General features: G+C 55.4%; 1 protein-coding gene and 1 non-coding gene across 2 annotated transcripts in view; one reads left to right on the forward strand and one right to left on the reverse strand.

The window, feature by feature from the left end:
* LOC135976036 (nascent polypeptide-associated complex subunit alpha, muscle-specific form-like) overlaps positions 1–20560 on the reverse strand; it is a 1165876-nt gene that overhangs the window by 512147 nt on the left and 633169 nt on the right. The window lies entirely within an intron of this gene.
* On the forward strand, positions 2262–2333 carry TRNAQ-UUG (transfer RNA glutamine (anticodon UUG)). The gene has a single exon. It is a non-coding gene; the product is annotated as a tRNA-Gln (tRNA).

Genomic DNA, 20560 nt, shown 5'->3' on the forward strand with positions numbered 1-20560 from the left:
AGTGAAGGCGGGAGGTGGACAAACCAATACAGACGCTCTCCAGGGGCAGCATACGCCCATGCAGCCAGGCAATGAGCATTTCCCACAGCCTGGAGCAGACGGGGAGGCGGCAGCTGCTGTTCCAGCTCCTCGGGAACAGGCCCTGTCAGGCAACAGACACTTCGCACTCACCACAGCTAAGGGCGTCGGGTTCCTCTGGTGGGAGTGTGGAGCAGCGGTTCCTTTTCCTGTTCGCACTCCTCTGCGGTGTGAAAATCGGGGAGGGGAGGCAGAAGCCCCACTTCCCTCCCTAAATGACGTCCAGTGGGGGAAGCCAGGACAACAGGGTGGGGCGGCAAGTGGTGACCAGACTCTTGCTGCCAGGGTCGAGTCTAGCTCAGGGTCCAGCTCAACTTCCTCCCCGTGCCACTGGCCCCCAGTCCTCTTCCGCCACCAGGTAACCCGGGAGCTAAGGCAGGAATGGGGTGAGGAAGCAAGTCAAGCTGAGCAAGGCAGGCAAAGGCTACTCTTGCATTCATGGGCCGCTCACAATTATGTCCTTTTTGTGTGCCACGGCTGCAAAAACATCCCAGACAGAGAAGCAGCAGACCATAATAGTACCACACAGCTGCCAAAGTAACTCAGTTGGGCGAGCGTTAGACTGAAGATCCAAAGGGCCATGGTTTAATCCCAGCCTTTGTAAAGCCCTTTCATCCCTGTTTGTCCAGGGGTGGCTTGTTTTCTGGGAGCGAAGCGGTGCCTACACCCAAGTCAAATCCCAGGTCTTGGGCTCTGCAGCAGGAAAAGATAGTGTGGGCTTTTGCCCCAGTTGGCCCACCTGACTCATAATAATGAGGGACGGGAGCTGTCTTTCCCACACAACTTATTGGTTGACCCAATCCGAAGAGAGTGAGGCAGGACGGCCCTCAGAGATGGTGCTAGAGGGGGCAGGGATTGGGGATGAAAGCTCCTATGCACAGCTGAGCGAGGGCAGTACCAGGGAAGGGGCATCTGTTAAAGTGGCAACATGGAACATGGCAGGGATTCAGGGGACCAGGAGGAGGCGCTTGATGTTCAGTGCCTTGGAGCAGCTGGACTTGGACATGGTGGACGTTCAGGAAATGCACATTAATGACTTTAGGGTAGCTCAATGGGCAGAGGGTGATTGGAGGAAAGGCCTGTCTTTCTGGTCCTCTGGGCCAGGGCAGAATGATGGGGTGGGAGTCTTGTTCTTCACATTTGCGGTGTGAGTACGGAAGGTGGTGGAGCTCTGACCAGGAAAGGCATTGCTCATGGACTGTGTGCTCCATGGCACTGAGTATAGCTATATTAGTGTGTATGGTCCCCAGTTAAGGTGTGAAAGGAAAGATCTATGGTAGGAACTGGCTCCCATCCTCTGGACCTCATGGTGTTTGGTGTTGGGGGTGGATTTTAATTGTGTCAGCCGGCCTGAGGACCGCTGATCCCACTTTCCTGACTGTCAGAGGAAACATTTTTACAATGAGCACTACCTGGGGCAAGTCTGTAGCGAGGTCAGCTTAGAGGACATCTTTCTCTGTAGTGGAACCAGTGGAGGGTGGACGGCAGCTACTATTCCTCTGATCTGAGCTCACACCACCCATAGATGGGGAACACCTTTCTGCGGGCACAGGCCAGGAGTCGCATTGACCGGATTTACGTGAAGGAGAGCACGTCGACAGCCCAGTGCAGGGTAGTGCCAATGGACTGTTCGGATTACGCAGCTCTCACTGTGTGCTCAATGTGGGCAATTCCCTGACCCATGGCAGAGGATTTTGGAAGCTGAACATCCGGAGCTTGCAAGATAAAGGGGCAGGGCGGTGAGGCCTGGTGGTGTTGGCAGAATGGGAAAGCATCAGAGGGTTCTGTGGCAACCAGGTGGATTGGTGGAAGTGGGTGAGGGAGGAGTTGGTGGCTCTGTTCTAGTGGTCAGGCAAACACAACATTAAAGAAACCAATGGTACCAAGTCCTGCAGCGTCGCCCGTGGAATTTCCCCAAGAGCATCTAGGCAGGGGAGCCAGTCACCGCGTGACTGTACGACCAGATCAAGTGACAGCTGGCCGAGTTCCAGGAGATGAGGCTGCGGCCTCCCCTGACATTTTTGCTCCCTGCAGGGAACGGAGACAAAGCAGGGAGAGGCAGGGACTCAGGGTAGGAGAGCGAGTCCTGCAAGAGGAAGGAGCTGGTGGGAAGCAAGCAATAAGTGCAGCGTGCAAGCCAGCCAGCTGAGAGTCACAGGGGTCCAGAAAAATAAATAGTAGCAGGTCCCACGGTGTAATGGTCAGCACTCAGGACTTTGAATCCTGAAATCTGAGTTCAAATCTCAGTGGGACCTCCGAGAGCTATGTTTGTTTGCTGCAAATCCTTGGAGATCAATGTGCTTGGTTTCCTGGTCTCTGGATGCACCAGGTTGATTGTTTTTTCCCTCCTGCTGGGTGACTGATGCCCACTGGAGATAGGTCTTTGGTCCAGCTGGTTCAATGGATTGGCCACTATAGATTGGGACCCTAGAACTTAACAGTCTGGCTAGAGAGTCCTGTGGGTTGACCCGATAGTTGTGTTTCTCGCTGCTTCACCTTATGCTCACAAGTTTGGTCCTTGTACCTGCAGTTGCCACCCTCTTCCTCTTGCCCACATCGCACTTAAAGGAAGGAGTGCCGGGGCCAAGCTTAATACTCAGGGCTAGGCAGGAGGGAGGAAGAGTCCCAGGTTGGAGCCCAGCACACTTTTCCTCCTCTGGGCACCTAGAGCAGAGGCGGCTGATGCTAACAGCTCCAAGGGAAAGCTTAAAAGCCAGAGAGCAACCGAGGGAGGGGAAATAGGAGGGGAGGACCATGCTTATGTAACCCTTCTGCCCCATTGAGTTGGCAGCAACAAGGGCCAGGTTCAGTATCTAGGGGTTCCATTTCAATAACGCAAGGCAAAACCGTCTGGAGCCCCCACCCAGTGACCTGGGACAATTACATACCACCCCCAGGCCGCCTCTAGGAGGCAATACTTCCCCTCTTGCAAGCACGGAGTCTGAGTGTAGCAAAAGCCTTTTAATAAAGGAGGGAAACAATGCGGCATTATGTTGGGGAAACACCACAAACAGGATTCATAACACAAACCATGAGCAAAAGACCCACCTCCAAGTAAATTTGGCAGGGTCCTTTTCCCTTCAGGGTCTTAAGTCCAATCACCCCAAAGTCCAACAACCCCAAAGTCTTTGTCCCTGGTCAGTGCCGCTCCAGAGTTGAAAAGTTTATCTACAGAGTTTTACCCCCCCCCCAGCCTGGGTGGAAATGGGGTGGGCACACGGAGTGTTAAGAGGCATCTTACGTGGTCCAAGCCCGACTGCCCCGTCTCTCCATGGAGTTCTGCTGCAGCCTTCACCACGAATGGCTCCGCTCTACCAGCTGCGCCGCTCTGCTCCGCTCCTCCAGCCATCCCCGCAAACTGCTCCGCTCCGCTCGCTCACTCGCTCGCTGTTCCGTGGCCCTCTCCAATCATCCCACAAACTGCTCGGCTCTGCCAGCCGCTCCACCAGTAGCGTAGCTAGTAGGGTGCAGGGGAAGCAGCCGTTTCCCCTCAGCAAATTTGCCCAAAGCGGCGCCTTTCCAACTGCAGCCGGAGGAGCGAGGAGGGGCACAGGCTGGCCGCCCGCAGTGCAGCCAACAGCCATGTGGGGGTGGCAGGCGTGCAGCTGGAGGAGCGGGGGGGCGTGGCATGCGGCCCGAAGCCGCGGCCAGAGGAGCGGGGGGAGGCGCAGGCTGGCTGCCCGCAGGCCGCAGCACGGCCGGCAGCCATGGGGGAGGGGGGGTGGGCGCGCAGCCGGAGGAGCGGGGGTGGGGTGCGCAGCATGCAGCCCACAGTGCGGCCGGCTGCTGTGGCCAGAGGTGGGGGGAGGCGCAGCATGCGGATGACTGCCACGGCCGGAGGGGTGGGGAGGAAGTGCAGCATGTGGACGGCTGCCATGACCGGAGAGCAGGAGGAGCGCAGGCTGGCGGCCGGCAGCCATGGGGGGACGGCGGGCGCAGCCTGAGGAGCAGGGGTCGCAGCATGTTGGCTGGCAGCCGCGGCCAGAGGAGCGGGGGGGCGGCGGGGGTGGCACGGCAGGGCCGGAGGAGCCATGGGGGAAGGGGCGGTGCGGCCGGAGGAGCCAGTCAAGGGGGGGGTGCGGAGCGGCCAGAGGAGGAGCCAGCCAAGGGGGGCATGGCCAGAGGAGGAGCCAAGGGGGGTGCCTTTTTTAGGTTTGCTCCCCCTCCTCTTAGAAGCTGGCTACGCCACTGCGCTCCACTCCACCAGCCGTCCCATGAACCGCTCCAGCTGCCCCCGCAAACTGCTCAGCTCACTGTTGCGCAAGCTGCTCCACTCTGCCGGTTGCTTAGCAATATATCTTCATTCTCCCCCACTAGTTAACACGGCACTCAGGGATCTCAGCTCAGCAATTTTAGCTCTTTTAGTGATTTCAGCTTGTAGTAGGGGAGCCCCAGTGCGGGTGCACCATTGGCCCAAAGTGAATTCAGGTCAGCAATGTCTAGCTAGACTCCTAACAGAAGCAAAATTAGCTCTGCTATTCAACAGTGGAGAGAGGGGATACCTCAGTCACCTAATGGGTTGCGCCGGCCCTGCTTATGTGTGGCCAGGAGACAGTCACAAAGACACCCAGCCAGCCTGCTCCCTAGCATGCCAAACCCCCACTGAAGGCCACCCACAGATGAGCATTTGTTCTCCGGCCAGCATCACAAGGTGGTAGGAAAGCAGGGCCAGCTCCCTGGTGGGGCCTCTTACCGTTCCCACTCAAGGGGCTCCTTTTGGCAGTGGGGAGGAGATATTTCCCCAAGAGGCTTTTTTCCAGCTGCTGAGAAGCACAGAAGTACCTGCGGTGAAAGGGGTTAATACGTTTAGGCGGCCTGGCTAGCTCAGCTGGCAGCACCTCTGGCTCTTACTCTTAAGGTTGAAGTTACAATTCCCTGTTTGGGTGGCTGGGGCTCCTCTTCAACAAGACAACACACAATGTGCTTAATCCCCACCCAGTAATCTGGGGAAACTAACCCTGCCCACTGGGTGCCTCTAAGAGGCAACACTTTCCCCACTCACACAGACTGAGTGTAGAAAAGAAACTTTAATAAAAAGGAGGAAAATAACCTTGTGAAAACATCATAATGAGGATTCATAACACAACACTATGAGCAAAACACCTGCTACACTGGGCAGTGGCCTTTTGCCTCGGGCTCTTAAATCCAGACACCAAAAGCTCGTTGGATGTGCCCCTCCCTTCACTGCACCTCACTCCCAGCGGCTGTCCTGGGTCAATGAAAACCCAGAGTTGCAGTGGCAGAGTTCACCTCTCAGCTCCTGGGGGGAAAGCCCCTTTCTCCCTCCACTGTCTGGCCACATTGCTGGTCACTTGCCGTTCCACCCTGTCACTGCTCTGCTGGCCACCCTCTCTCCTCTGGGATGTCTTGCGGTCCCACCAGGAGCGGCGCAGGCTCCCTAAAAGTAGCAGCCACCAGAGCCCGAACAGTAGCCCCATCCCTTCCACTCGAGGCCATGCCCCTGCACCACCCCTTCTCTCCAAGGCCCCGCTCCTGCGCTGCCTCTTCCTCCCAAGACCCCATCTCCCACTCACTGCTCTCCGCCCCCTCCCCACCCTCACTCGCCCTTACGGTCATTACAAAGTGGTAAGGCAAAGCCCTCCAATTTTTAAAAGTCATGGGGTGTTGTTCCCTCCTGTTCAAGCACCCCCGGATCCCTGCACTTCACACAGCTCTCACTGATTTCAGCTGTTAGTGACGGAGCCTCGCTGCTAGCGCAGACTGGGCAGTTTCTTGCATGAGAGACACTGTCCCAAAACAGGAGTAATGCTTAGACCTGGTTATCAATGATTTCAGATCTGTTGGTCTGCAGGTAGACTCTAAATTGAGACTTAATCAGCTCTGTTATTACACAGAGAAGAACAAAAGGGTGAAAGGGTGCCTGGAAGCCTTAAGAAGAATCCACCCCACCAGGTACCAACACTTGTTGCTACCCGATCTCAACTCCACTGAGATTGTTTTGAGGTCATTCCTTGCCTTTATCAACCGGGGGGGTTCCTCAGAAAATAGCAACAAACAGGTGCTCCAGTGGTGCAATTGGTTAGTACACAGTACTTATAGGGCAGTGTTGAGAAGAGCTGTGCTGAGGTTGTGAGTTCAAGCCTCACCTAGAGCACTGCTTTTCATTAAGCAAATAGCTTCACCCACTCGTTTGGCCCCGTAGAATGTAGAATTCCAGCCCAGGGGACACTGAGGAGGGGAGGGAGTCAAAAATGCTGCCTTCACTTATTACCTCCTCTCCAGAGTGCAGGTGAGAATCTACAATCCTTTCTCCCCCCAGCAGCCCCTGTGCCAGGATCCCTCAAGCAGAGCCTAGAGTCCTGCCCATCCTTGACCCCTGAGCCTGGGGCGGGAGAGGAGCAAGGTAGCCATTGTTAGAGGCTTTCCCTTCCCCTGCCCACTTCCCTGGTTCTTGTCACACAGACAGCAAGCAGCAAAAGACCCGAAGTCCAAAGCACACACAATGCGATTGTGACGGGTTGGATCACAGAAACCCCCTTGGGAGCTGCCACCCGATGTGCAAAGACTACCCCTGCTTCTGTTTTCCCTGCCAGCTCAGGACTCCAGCACCCCGTCTTGCTGAGCCAGACACTCCTGTCTGGCTCCAGACACAGATCCAGGGTCTGAATCACTTGTCCCAAAGCTGCAAGTTTACCTGAAAACAGCTCGCAGTAGTGTGCTTGTCTTTAGCACTCAGATGCCCAACTCCCAATGGGGTCTAAACCCAAATAAATCCGTTTTGCCCTGCATAAAGCTTATGCAGGGCAAACTCATAAATTGTTCGCCCTCTATAACACTGATAGAGAGATATGCACAGTTGTTTGCTCCCCCAGGTATTAATACATACTCTGAGTAAATTACTAAATAGAAAGTGATTTTATTAAATACAGACAGTAGGATTTAAGTGGTTCAAAGTAGTAACAGACAGAACAAAGTAAGTCACAAGCAAAATAAAACAAAATGCGCAGATCTATGCCTAAACAAACTGAATACAGATAATTTCCTCACCAGTTCCAGAATGCTCCCTTTTACAGGCTAATCTCCTTTTAGCCTGGGTCCAGCAATCACTCACACCCCCTGTAGTTACTGTCCTTTGTTTCAGTCTCCTTCAAGTATCCTGGGGGGGGGGGTGGAGAGGCTCCTTCTTTAGCCAGCTGAAGACAAAATGGAGGGGTCTCCCACAGGTTTAAGTAGACTCTCTCTTGTGGGTGGAGACCTCCCTCCTCTGCAAAGCCCAGCTCCAAGATGGAGTTTTGGAGTCACCTGGGCAAGTCACATGCCCCTGCATGACTCAGTCTTTGCATTGTCCACATGGCATCTTGCATGTCTCCAGGAAGACTTCTCATGTGGATTGGAGCATTCCAAGATGCATTGTTCCCTAAGTGTCTCCTGATCAGGTACTTAACCTGGCAAATTCCTTCCTAAAGAAGCTGACCAAATGCCTCACAAAGCTACTTAGAAATCAGGCAAGCATACAGCCCATATTCTTAAGCTCGAGTAGAAAATGATATATATGTACAAATAGGATGAATAGATATAGTAGATCACAACCCTTACGGAGATATGTTACGTGGCACAGGCAGCACAAAACATATTCCAGTTATGTCATACATACATTTATAAGCACCCCCTCCCCATAAAGCCTTATGGGGTACACTGTCACACCCTCCCCCTGAACTTACTGCCAGAGACTTGGACACTGTCCATGGCGGAGGCAGTACCTGTAAAATTTCTGTTTGTTTCTGGTCACCCTTCCTTTCAGTACCTTGAAACCATATGGTGTCACTCCTGGGGGTTCTAGCCCGTTTTGGGGTCCCTGGTCCCCAGATGCTTGCAAACAGGTAGGGATGTAGTATTGCTAACAGAATGCAGGCAGCAATACTCATTAACGTGGAGGTATCTTGGCATTTAGCCACCAATGCCATGAGGCGGTGTGCCTCAGTTTCCCCTTCTACACAGCAGCATAGGCCTGTTATGCTTTTGCTGCTTTTTACAGGTATGGGCTGTAAAGTAACACGCTGGTGGGGCTGTCCTGTCACCATCCCCAGCATGTATAACAGCTTATTCCACATATCAAATATGTTCCACATCTTTAAAGGGTTTACCACTAGTGTGAATTCTTTTGTTTTATCCCATAGGTGAATTAGCAAAAGACACAAGGTTAACAGCAAATCTACAGTGGACAGGCTTCGTTCACTCAATTTGACTTGTTTAGCACCCATTGCATTTTCCCAGTTCTCTGTGCCCTCTGGTAGACCCTCTGATGCAGATTCCTCTGCCTCTTTGGGGAAGACTTCTAGTTCGGGCATGTGCTTGGGTCTTTGGCCAGGAAAGGGCGTACTACAACCATACTTGTCCTCGGCCCCTCCCTCTGGAGTTTCTCTGGGCTGGGCCCCACTCCCTTGTGAAGTTCCTCCCATGAAGAGATTTCCCCCCCCCTGTCTTGGAGAGAGAGGTTTCTCTCTTGCAAGTGTAGCAAGAACAGCAGCTTTCCCTGGGGTGCTCTGGACCCCTTTGGGCACCCCACTTTCTGTTCCCAATGGGTCAGCTGGATAGACCCCCTCATCCTGGAGACCTGACCCCCAGGTTTCCCTTAAAACCTGATCCACAGGAGAGGGGGCTGGCATTTCAAATGCAGACTTTTCACCCTCCTCCTGGGAAAGCCCCTCCCCACAAAAGGTGGGTGAACTCTCTGGCCCCCCCTGACCTTCCATTTGGGCTTCCCTCTTTGGGCTCCCCGCTGGGTCCGACACTCTTGTGTCCCCTGAAAGGGAAGGTGATCCTGCCCCAGCAGTGGACTCACAGCTACCAGCTACAACAGACCTTTCACTGGCCCGCAAAATCCCTCCCCTTCCACTCGGGTTGGGCTGGCACTCCGCTTTAGAGTCCTTGGGGCCTGTTCCCACCACAGTGGTCCCCAGGACCCCAACTTCCACCTTTGGGACACACACCTCTGTGCACCCCAGGGCAGGCCCGGCCCCCTGCTGACCTGCCACTTCCTGGCAGTCAGCAGCTGTGGTGGCCTCCTTGCTACAAGGTGGTACATCCCCCTCCCCCGGGGAGATGATTAGGGGACAGGAGCTGGCTTCATCCAGCTCCTCCCTCTGGAACTTCCCTTGAGCCCCAGAGCTACAGGAACCCAGCTCCTCCCTCTGGAACTTCCCTTGAGCCCCAGAGCTACAGGAACCGGCTACAATCAGCCCTGCCCCCGAAGCTGCATCCTTTACTGCTGCAGAGGAATCTAAGAGACACCCTCCTATTCCCCCAGCAGTCTGTGTGACTTCGCCCCCCCCTCTGGGGCTTTTGGCACAAGATTCCTTCTCACTGCTAACCAACCCTGGAACAGATTCTGCCACACTAAAGAAATCATTCCCCAGTAGAAACGGTGCAAAATTGTGTGCCACCGTTGCAACAGTCAGCTCAGCCTGCAAATCCCGAGTTTGCATGTGTACTTTAGCTAAAGGTGCAAGGACTTTGTAACCCCCGACCAGCTCTAATTCTGCCATTTTACCTGGCAACAGATCCTTCTCCTGGATTAGGTCCCTCCTGACCACAGAAATCTCAGCACCCGTGTCCCTTAATCCAAGAAGCATTTGACCATTCAATTTAACAGCATGCATATGCTCCTTGCTGGGTTGTGTGGAAGCAAGCTTTACAAATCCTGTGTGGAAAGAGGCCACAGCCTGGCTCTGAGAAGCCGCAGCTTCACTCAGTAAGGGACACTTATTCCTCAGGTGCTCAGTGGACTTACAATGATAGCACCTCTTGGGCTCCCCCGCTTGCACAGGAAATTTGGGTCGAGTACCAGGGGAATGGGGAGGTGACCGCCCAGCCTCTTTTTTCCCAGACCCAGGGGTAAAACGGTGATTCTGCTTTCCCCCAACCTTATACCCTTCTGCCAGTGGTTTGTGTTTGATTGCAGCTTGGGCTTGTTCATAAGAGTCAGCATACTCAGCTAATTCACCCACTGCATTTACCTTTTTGTCCCACAAATACTGTTTTACCTCATCACTGCACATATTCAGGAAATGTTCCTGAGTAACTAGATCACACATCCCTTCAAAGCTGGTAATGCCTCTCCCCCGCACCCATTTGTCTACCAAATCTCTCATTTCATTGGCATAAGCCACATTACTTAATGCAGATCCCCTCTTAAGGCTCCTGAATTTAACCCTGTAGGTTTCAGGTGTAACCTGAAACTGTTTCAAAACCAGTTCCTTAAATTTACCATAGTTTGAAGCATCATCAATAGGCATCTTATTGAATATGTCCAGAGCTCTGCCAGTCAATTTTGCTATCAATGTGGTCATCTTCTGATCTTCAGGGATGGCATGGAGGGTGCACAGTCTCTCAAAGGTAATGAAATATTCGGCGATATCGCTGGACTCATCATACTGTGGACATAGCCGCTCCCATTTGTGGATTTTTGGGGAAGTGGAGCCAGCAGGGGGAGGGTTTAGTCTCTTTGACTCCATAACAGCCAGCTCATGCTTCCGGGGCTCCCTCTGGGCCTCCATAGCCCTCTCGTGGGCAGCTGCCTCTGCCTCCGCCCTCGCTGCCTCTGCCTTCGCCCTCGCTGCCTCTCTCGCTGCCTCTGCCTCCACTCTCGCTGCCGCCCTCACTGCCTCCCTCGCTGCCTCTGCCTCCACTCTCGCTGCCTCTGCCTCCGCCCTCGCTGCCTCGACCTCCATAGCTCTCTTGTGGGCAGCCTCTTCCCTTGCATGTTCTGCCTCCATGGCACTAATTTCTAATTGTCTTAGTTCCAGCCGTCTCTTATGTTCACTTTCTCTCTCTTTTGCTTCCAACCTGGCCAGCTTTAGTTTAATAGCAGCGTCACTGGTACTCATTGTCCTGCTTTCTCGTGCTGGGCTACAACCACTCTGCAGTTCACTGGAATTGAGATCACTGGTACTCATTGTCTTGCTTTCTTGTGCTGGGCCACAACCCCTCTGCAGTTCACTGAAACTGAGATGCACTCAGCTCAGGGGATTCTTAGTTAATAGAGTTTCCTTTTCTGTCCCTACTTCCCTTGCCCGAAATAAGCAAACAGAAAATAACAAACCAGTAACCACTTTGTCTGTTCTCCAGCCACCACACTTAAAACTCACTTAAAATCACTACCAGTATCTCAAAGCAATCAACTATGCACAGATCCTGCCGACTACGCCACTGTGACGGGTTGGATCACAGAAACCCCCTTGGGAGCTGCCACCCGATGTGCAAAGACTACCCCTGCTTCTGTTTTCCCTGCCAGCTCAGGACTCCAGCACCCCGTCTTGCTGAGCCAGACACTCCTGTCTGGCTCCAGACACAGATCCAGGGTCTGAATCTCCTGTCCCAAAGCTGCAAGTTTACCTGAAAACAGCTCGCAGTAGTGTGCTTGTCTTTAGCACTCAGATGCCCAACTCCCAATGGGGTCTAAACCCAAATAAATCCGTTTTGCCCTGCATAAAGCTTATGCAGGGCAAACTCATAAATTGTTCGCCCTCTATAACACTGATAGAGAGATATGCACAGTTGTTTGCTCCCCCAGGTATTAATACATACTCTGAGTAAATTACTAAATAGAAAGTGATTTTATTAAATACAGACAGTAGGATTTAAGTGGTTCAAAGTAGTAACAGACAGAACAAAGTAAGTCACAAGCAAAATAAAACAAAATGCGCAGATCTATGCCTAAACAAACTGAATACAGATAATTTCCTCACCAGTTCCAGAATGCTCCCTTTTACAGGCTAATCTCCTTTTAGCCTGGGTCCAGCAATCACTCACACCCCCTGTAGTTACTGTCCTTTGTTTCAGTCTCCTTCAAGTATCCTGGGGGGGGTGGAGAGGCTCCTTCTTTAGCCAGCTGAAGACAAAATGGAGGGGTCTCCCACAGGTTTAAGTAGACTCTCTCTTGTGGGTGGAGACCTCCCTCCTCTGCAAAGCCCAGCTCCAAGATGGAGTTTTGGAGTCACCTGGGCAAGTCACATGCCCCTGCATGACTCAGTCTTTGCATTGTCCACATGGCATCTTGCATGTCTCCAGGAAGACTTCTCATGTGGATTGGAGCATTCCAAGATGCATTGTTCCCTAAGTGTCTCCTGATCAGGTACTTAACCTGGCAAATTCCTTCCTAAAGAAGCTGACCAAATGCCTCACAAAGCTACTTAGAAATCAGGCAAGCATACAGCCCATATTCTTAAGCTCGAGTAGAAAATGATATATATGTACAAATAGGATGAATAGATATAGTAGATCACAACCCTTACGGAGATATGTTACGTGGCACAGGCAGCACAAAACATATTCCAGTTATGTCATACATACATTTATAAGCACCCCCTCCCCATAAAGCCTTATGGGGTACACTGTCACAGCGATGTTCCCGTGGGTTAGTTTCAAAGCAAGCATATTCCAAAGCCCTTCACACCAGTCAGGCTAATCTCTATACGCCGATAGAGTCTGTTCCTGAGTGTTCCCTTCCCAGCTCCAATGCCACAGACCGTTTACCCCTCGTCCCCCTTCCCGGCTCCGATGCCATAGAGCCTTGCCTGTGTCCATTCCCTGTTGCCTGTTCCCATTCCCTCCCCTTAGCAAACATGATTCCAATTTCCCCTTCCACTTCCTGATTGACTAAAGTTTATGCAGTAATATTTTCAGCTATCCCTTAACCAATCATTTTACTGAAATGTAACTAACCAGTTCTAACATACTGTAACGTAATTCTCTAACCAATTATATCCCACTCCCCTAATTAACTTACACCTAGCAAAATTCATTCTACAGCAGATGGAAACAATTAGAGAACCAGACAGAGGATGTGACTTCCTGCTTCTCAGCTCATGACTGCTGCTTAGTTGCTCTTTTAATCTGGCGGCAGACGAAGGCCTTATCCTTACAGGAGGAGGAGGAGGAATCCTGCCGATAGACAGTGGCTGTGGAGAAAAAGAGGAGGGGTTTCTGGGACTTTTTGGGCCTCTTTTTTACCTGTGTAACCCTTCTGCCCATCAGAGTTGGCAGCAACAAGGGCCGGGTTCAGTATCTAGGGGTTCCCTTTCAATAACACAATGCAAAACCGGCTCAAGCCCCCACCCGGTGACCTGGGACAATTACACTCCGAGGCAATACTTCCACTCTCGCAAGCAGAGTCTGAGTGTAGCAAAAGGAGGGAAACAAAAGGCAGCATTATGTTGGGGAAACACCATAAACAGGCTCCATAACACAAACCATGAGCAAAAGACCTACCCCCAAGTAAGTCTGGCAGTGTCCTTTTCCCCTCAGGGTCTTAAGTCCAGCAACCCAACAGTCACCCCTCCCACAGTTTCTGTCCTTAGTCATTGCAGCCCCCACAGTTCAGAAGTTCCTTTGCAGCATTTACCTCCCAGCCTGGGTGGAAGTGGAGGGAGGTATGGGGGGCATCTTATATGCTCCTCTGCTTGGGTTGACAAGCGATTGCCACACCTCTCCGTGGGGTTCTGCTGCAGTCTTCACTGCCAGCTATGGCACTCCACCAGGTGCCCTGCTATCCGCTCTGCTCACCACTCCTCTCCACTAGCCATTCTGCTAGCACCCCCACCCAACACAGCTCTCAGTGATTTTAGATGGTAAGGGAGCCTCAGTGCTAGTGCACCACTAGCTCAAAATAGATGTAATACTTAGAACTAAATATCAGTGGTTTCAGCTATTATCTGTAGCATATAATAAGATTTTCAAGGAATTTCAAACCAGGCTTGTTATTGCACAGAGGGGAAAGAAAGGATAAAAGTGGTGCTTGCAGCCCTCATAAAGCACCCCCAATATACACACACCTACCACCAACCTCTCTCAGGTCACTGAGCTTTGGAACCCATGTCCCTTGCCTACCGAGTGCTACTTAGTTGAGGGCGAGTCCCTCCGTCATAAAATGCCAAGTACAGTTCTACTATCCTTGATTCACATAACCAGGACTCCCACAGCAGCCAAAGTGACCATTTGGGCAAGCAGTCCATCATGCTAGGCATTGTGGGTGTGTCCATGCAAACGAGATCAGCCCCAGAAGTCCTTTTCCACAGATCACCACTGGATGTCAGGGTAGAGCTCATTCTGACTCTGCTTACACCTGCCTGCTTGTTTTTGTCGTGGAAGGGGCAAATGCTCTCAGGAAGCCCAGCTAGCTCAGTTGGTCTAACGGCTGAGAGCGGGAGCAAGGTCCGGTCTGGTCTGGTAGGTACCAGGTCTGTCTCTGTGTGAGAACTTACACCCACAGCCCCTGCTGTCCCAGCTCTGAACTCCCAGTCTCTGCTCTGCTGGTGCCCCTCACTCCCGACCCGCAGCCCCTGATATCTGAGCACTGGATCATTGAAACCAGCATTTAAATGCAGCCACTACATGCAGGGCTGGCTTTAGGCCGATTCAGCCGATTCGACTGAATTGGGCCCCGCGCCAAGAGGGCCCCGCGCTACAGCTGTCCGCCCCGCCCCCAGCTCACTTCCCCCTCCTCCCCTGCCCTGCACGCCCCGCCCCCTCCCCTGCTTCCTGCAAATCAGAGATTCGCGGGAAGTCTGAGACGAAGCAGGGGCGGGCCAGCAGCACGAGGTAAGCTGGGGTGGGGGCGGGAGAAGGGCTCCGGGGTAGCGCGGCCCGTTCCCGCAGGCCCCAGCGGATCTGGCCTGGCTTGGCTCCAGCCCGGCCCCCGGGGCCCGGCTCCGGCCCGGTCCCCGCGGCTCGGGTCCCCCCCCGGCACAGCCCCCACGGCGCTGCTCGGGTCCCCCCGTCCCCCCCGCGGCGCGGCTCGGGTCTCCCCCGTCCCCCCTGCGGCACGGCGCGGCTCGGCTCCCCCCCCGTCCCCGTCCGCGCGGCTCAGCTACCCCTCCCCCGTCCCCGTCCCCGCGGCGCGGTTCCCCCCCCGTCCCTGTCCCCGTCCCCGTGGCGCGGCTCCCCCCCCGTCCCTGTCCCCGTCCCCGCGGCGCGGCTTGGCTCCCCACCCGTCCCCGTCCCCGTCCCCGTCCCTGCGGCGCGGCTCGGCTCCCCGTCCCCGTCCCTGCGGCGCGGCTTGGCTCCCCGTCCCCGTCCCCGCGGCGCGGCTCGGCTCCCCGTCCCCGCGGCTCGGCTCCCCGTCCCCGTCCCCGCGGCGCGGCTTGGCTCCCCGTCCCCGCGGCACGGCTCGGCTCCCCCCCGTCCCCCCTGCGGCGCGGCTCGGCTCCCCCGTCCCCGTCCCTCCTGCGGCGCGGCTCGGCTCCCCCGTCCCCGTCCCCCCCATGGCGCGGCGGGGCTCGGGTCCCCCCGTCCCCCGTCTCCCCCCGCGGCGCGGCTCGGGTCATCCCCGTCTCCCCCCCCGCGGCGCGGCTCAGGTCCCCCCGTCCCGTCCCGTCCCCCCCCGCAGCGCGGCTCGGCTCCCCCGTCCCCCCCGCGGCGCGGCGGGGCTCGGGTCCCCCCATCCCCCATCCCCCCCCCGCGGCTCGGGTCCCCCCGTCCCCCCCCGCGGCGCGGCTCGGGTCGTCCCCGTCTCCCCCCCGCGGCGCGGCTTGGGTCCCCCCGTCCCCGCGGCGCGGCGGGGCTCGGGTCCCCTCGTCCCCCCCGCGGCACAGCGGGGCTCGGATACCCCATCCCCGTCCCCCCCACGGCGCGGCTCGGGTCCCCCCCGTCCCCCCGTCCCCCGTCACCCCCCCCGCGGCGCGGCTCGGGTCGTCCCCGTCTCTGTCCCGTCCCCCCCCGCGGCGCGGCTCGGCTCCCCCGTCCCCGTCCCCCCCGCGGCGCGGCGGGGCTCGGGTCCCCCCGCGGCGCGGCTCGGCTCCCCCATCCCCGTCCCCCCCGCGGCGCGGCGGGGCTCGGGTCCCCCCGTCCCCCCCGCGGCTCGGGTCCCCCCGTCCCCTCCCCCGCGGCTCGGATACCCCATCCCCCATCCCCCCCCACGGCGCGGCTCGGGTCCCCCCGTCCCCCCCGCGGCTCGGGTCCCCCCGTCCCCCGTCACCCCCCCGCGGCGGTGCTCGGGTCATCCCCGTCTCCCCCCCCACGGCGCGGCTCGGGTCCCCCCCTCCCGTCCCCCCCCGCAGCGCGGCTTGGGTCCCCGTCCCCGCGGCGTGGCTCGGCTCCCCCGTCCCCGTCCCCCCCGCGGCGCGGCGGGGCTCGGGTCCCCCCGTCCCCCGTCCCCCCCCCGCGGCTCGGGTCCCCCCGTTCCTCCCCCGCGGCTCGGGTCCCCCCGTCCCCCCCGTGGCTCGGGTCCCCCCCCGCGGCGTGGCTCAGGTCCCCCCGTCCCGTCCCGTCCCCCCCCGCAGCGCGGCTCGGCTCCCCCGTCCCCCCCGCGGCGCGGCGGGGCTCGGGTCCCCCCATCCCCCATCCCCCCCCCGCGGCTCGGGTCCCCCCGTCCCCCCCCGCGGCGCGGCGCGGCTCGGGTCGTCCCCGTCTCCCCCCCCGCGGCGCGGCTTGGGTCCCCCCGTCCCCGCGGCGCGGCGGGGCTCGGGTCCCCTCGTCCCCCCCGCGGCACAGCGGGGCTCGGATACCCCATCCCCGTCCCCCCCACGGCGCGGCTCGGGTTCCCCCGTCCCCCCCGCGGCTCGGGTCCCCCCGTCCCCCGTCACCCCCCCGCGGCGCGGCTCGGGTCGTCCCCGTCTCTGTCCCATCCCCCCCCGCGGCGCGGCTCGGCTCCCCCGTCCCCGTCCCCCCCGCGGCGCGGCGGGGCTCGGGTCCCCCCGCGGCGCGGCTCGGCTCCCCCATCCCCGTCCCCCCCGCGGCGCGGCGGGGCTCGGGTCCCCCCGTCCCCCCCGCGGCTCGGGTCCCCCCGTCCCCTCCCCCGCGGCTCGGATACCCCATCCCCCATCCCCCCCCACGGCGCGGCTCGGGTCCCCCCGTCCCCCCCGCGGCTCGGGTCCCCCCGTCCCCCGTCACCCCCCCGCGGCGGTGCTCGGGTCATCCCCGTCTCCCCCCCCGCGGCGCGGCTCGGGTCCCCCCCTCCCGTCCCCCCCCGCAGCGCGGCTTGGGTCCCCGTCCCCGCGGCGTGGCTCGGCTCCCCCGTCCCCGTCCCCCCCGCGGCGCGGCGGGGCTCGGGTCCCCCCGTCCCCCGTCCCCCCCCCGCGGCTCGGGTCCCCCCGTCCCCCCCCGTGGCTCGGGTCCCCCCCCGCGGCGTGGCTCGGGTCCTGGGGGCGGGGCTTGCAGCAAGCCCCGCCCCCAGGAATCGGGCCCCGCTCTTGCTAAAGCCGGCCCTGACTACATGTAGCCACCAGTGGATTTTTTTGCAACCACCACAGCCTCAAAGCATGGGTGGAGATTGAGGGCGTAGAAGGAAAGCAGCAGTCCCATAATGCAGCACCAGCTGTTGCTCCTGAGTAGCCGTTCCCACCCAACAATGTTGTTAATCTTTACAGCTATGCTCTTAGCCCAGCAGAAGAGTCTGTCCTATCTCGGGGCCTCTCCTTTTGTCCCTCCAGACCCATGAACATGATACAGTTCTGCGGTGACCTAGAATCCTACTTTTGACGTCTCTGACTCAAAGAATATTTCCAACATACCTCTGAACAGCATACTAACCCACAGAATCCTCCCTACCAGCACTACAAAAAAAAAAAAAAAAAAAAAAAGGATTCTGCATGGACTCCTCCGGACGGTCGAAACAACAGACTGGACCTCTATATAGATTGCTTCTGTCAATGTGCAAAGGCTGAAATTGTGGAAAAGCAACATCACTTGCCCCATAACCTCAGCCATGCTGAACACGCCATCTACAGCCTCAGAAACAACTCTGACATCATAATCAAAAAGGCTGACAAAGGAGGTGCTGTTGTCATCATGAATAAATTGGAATATGACCAAGAGGCTGCTAGACAGCTCTCTAACACCACATTCTACAGGCCATTATCCTCTGATCCCACTGAGGATTACCTAAAGAAACTACGCCATCTGCTAAAAAACTCCCTGACAAAGCACAGGAACAACTCTGTACAGACACATGCCTAGAACCCTGACCAGGGGTATTCTATTTGCTACCCAAGATCCATAAACCTGGAAATCCTGGACACCCCATCATCTCAGGCATTGGCACCCTAACATCAAGATTGTCTGGCTATGTGGACTCTCTCCTCAGGACCTACGCTACCAGCACTCCCAGCTTCTTCAAGACACCACTGACTTCCTGAGGAAACTACAATCCATCGGTGATCTTCCAGAAAACACCATCCTGGCCACTATGGATGTAGAAGCCCTCTACACCAATATTCCACATAAAGATGGACTACAAGCTATCAGGAACAGTATCTCCGATAATGTCACAGCTAACCTGGTGGCTGAACTTTGTGACTTTGTCCTCACCCACAACTATTTCACATTTGGGGATAATATATACCTTCAAGTCAGCGGCACTGTTATGGGTATCTGCATGGCCCCACAGTATGCCAACATTTTTATGGCTGACTTAGAACAACGCTTCCTTAGCTCTCGTCCTCTAACGCCCCTACTCTACTTGCGCTACATTGATGACATCTTCATCATCTGGACCCATGGAAAAGAAGCCCTTGAGGAATTCCACCATGATTTCAATAATTTCCATCCCACCATCAAGCTCAGCCTAGATCAATCCACACAAGCGGTCCATTTCCTGGACACTACTGTGCTAATAAGCGATGGTCACATAAACACCACCCTATACCGGAAACCCACTGACCGCTATACTTACCTACATGCCTCCAGCTTCCATCCAGGACACACCACACGATCCATTGTCTACAGCCAAGCTCTAAGATACAACTGCATTTGCTCCAATTGCTCAGACAGAGACAAGCACCTACAAGATCTCTATCAAGCATTCTTAAAACTACAATACCCACCTGCTGAAGTGAAAAAACAGATTGACAGAGCCAGACGAGTACCCAGAAGTCACCTCCTACAAGACAGGCCCAACAAAGAAAATAACAGAACACCATTAGCTGTCACCTTCAGCCCCCAACTAAAACCTCTCCAGTGCATCATCAAAGATCTACAACCTATCCTGAAAGATGATCTCTCACTCTCACAGATCTTGGGAGACAGACCTGTCCTTGCTTACAGACAACCCCCCAACCTGAAGCAAATACTCACCAGCAACCACACACCACTGAACAAAAACACTGACCCAGGAACCTATTCTTGCAACAAGGCTCGATGTCAACTCTGTCCACATATCTATTCAAGTGACATCATCATAGGACCTAATCACATCAGCCATGCCATCAGGGGCTCATTCACCTGCACATCTACCAATGTGATATATGCCATCATATGCCAGCAATGCCCCTCTGCCATGTACATTGGCCAAACCGGACAGTCTCTATGCAAAAGAATTAATAGACACAAATCTGACATCAGGAATCATAACATTCAAAAACCAGTAGGAGAACTCTTTAACCTGTCTGGTCACTCAATGACAGACCTGCGAGTGGCAATTTTGCAACAGAAAAGCTTCAAAAACAGACTCCGAGAAACTGTTGAGCTTGAATTGATATACAAACTAGATACAATCAACTTAGGCTTGAATAGAGACTGGGAATGGCCGAGCCATTACAAACATTGAATCTATCTCCCCTTGTAAGTATTCTCACACTTCTTATCACACTGTCTGTACTGGGCTATCTTGACTATCACTTTAAAAGTTTTTTCTCCTACTTAATTGGCCTCTCAGAGTTGGTAAAACAACTCCCACCTTTTCATGCTCTCTGTATGTATATATATATCTCCTCAATATATGTTCCATTCTATGCATCCTGTGAAAGTAGAATGAATTATATTGAAAAACAGAATGGATTAAAGAAATGCTGTATGTACCTTTAAGCAGAAATAAGGAATGTTGAAATACAGGTGTCAGGAAAAGGAACCTTAAGGCATAAACAATGAGTCCACTTAAGCTTATGATGGAACATTAGCCATAGATCTGTAAAAGTTAGTAAGGAAATTGAATATGTATGTCTAGCCTCAGGTAAACTTGTCAGTTCTGCTTTCTTTGTCCTCTTGTTAAGTTCGCACCCTTTTTATCAGTATAAAATAAGGTAGAGTGGGTTTTGGATGATGCTCACATTATCTGAATGTATTAGCAGAGCGCTGTGCTAATAAACAGAGTGGTCTAACAAATTGTGAGTCCTGAATCTAACTTTGACAATTTGGAGGTCCCACCAAGATGGCAACCATCTTCACTGGGGCAGTGTGATTCCTGACTGTTTTTGTAGGATGACCGTGGCAGCTGGCACCTGGGCATTTGGCCTGAGTGGTCCTCCTCCTGAACAGAAGGGTGCATGACCACAGTGAAGTCTATGCCATCGAACCTGTTGGTTCCCACTCTGTTCTTGGATCCCGGGATCTGACATTAGGAATCTGCTCAGGTAATTATTTCTGTGTTTTGTCCGGACTGAGGACTGTCCTGTCTTTGTGTCTATCCATCCTCCTGTGGAGTGTTTGAGTCTGGGTGCCGTCTCCGTCCGGGGATCAGCCGACCAAGGCGTTCCTGTCCCTGCGGTCTGAGTGAGTGAAATCTGCACAATCGCAGCCGCACCGCACCGCA

This window comes from Chrysemys picta, chromosome 16 (assembly GCF_011386835.1).
Source record: "Chrysemys picta bellii isolate R12L10 chromosome 16, ASM1138683v2, whole genome shotgun sequence".
In the NCBI taxonomy this organism is placed as follows: Eukaryota; Metazoa; Chordata; order Testudines; family Emydidae; genus Chrysemys; species Chrysemys picta.